The sequence below is a fragment of the Bison bison genome, unplaced genomic scaffold (genome assembly GCF_000754665.1).
Source record: "Bison bison bison isolate TAMUID 2011002044 unplaced genomic scaffold, Bison_UMD1.0 scf7180017864375, whole genome shotgun sequence".
Taxonomy (NCBI): domain Eukaryota; kingdom Metazoa; phylum Chordata; class Mammalia; order Artiodactyla; family Bovidae; genus Bison; species Bison bison.
The window spans coordinates 3,907,019-3,907,410 of record NW_011494947.1 but is presented as its reverse complement, the minus strand read 5'-3'; the positions used below and the strand labels follow the sequence as shown (position 1 = coordinate 3,907,410).

General features: G+C 58.2%; 1 long non-coding RNA gene across 1 annotated transcript in view; it reads left to right on the top strand.

The window, feature by feature from the left end:
* Positions 1–233: 233 nt before the first annotated feature.
* LOC105000799 overlaps positions 234–392 on the top strand; it is an 11,257-nt gene continuing 11,098 nt past the window's right edge. The window contains exon 1 of the long non-coding RNA XR_826787.1: positions 234–288. This is a non-coding gene — a long non-coding RNA (uncharacterized LOC105000799). The remainder of the gene's footprint in view (positions 289–392) is intronic.

Below are 392 nucleotides of genomic sequence, written 5' to 3'. Positions count from 1 at the left end.
CCCCACCGCACCGCTGTCTCTGGAGGGGCAGGGGGCTCCAGCCCCTCCGGCTTCCTGCTCCCGCCTCGCTGGCGGAGATGAGAGCCGGGTGCAGAGCTGGGAGTCAAGCAGCCACACACAGAACAAACAGAATTTTTTTTTGCAACTAGAGGGGGAAGCACAGAGCTAAAAATAAAACGAAAAGATCAGTATCTGTCAGTCTGACAGCTGATTGGCTGCTCGGAGATGCATATAATTACCAGCAACTGGCGCTGGGTAGGCAAAGCCGGGAGAAACTGCTGAGACGAGGTTAGGATTTAACCTTTAAATTCTGGAGCCACCGAAAGCCGAGGGGAGGACGCCGGGCATCGGGGCTACTGAGGCTGGGGGTGGGCAGTGGGCGGTGGGCGGCC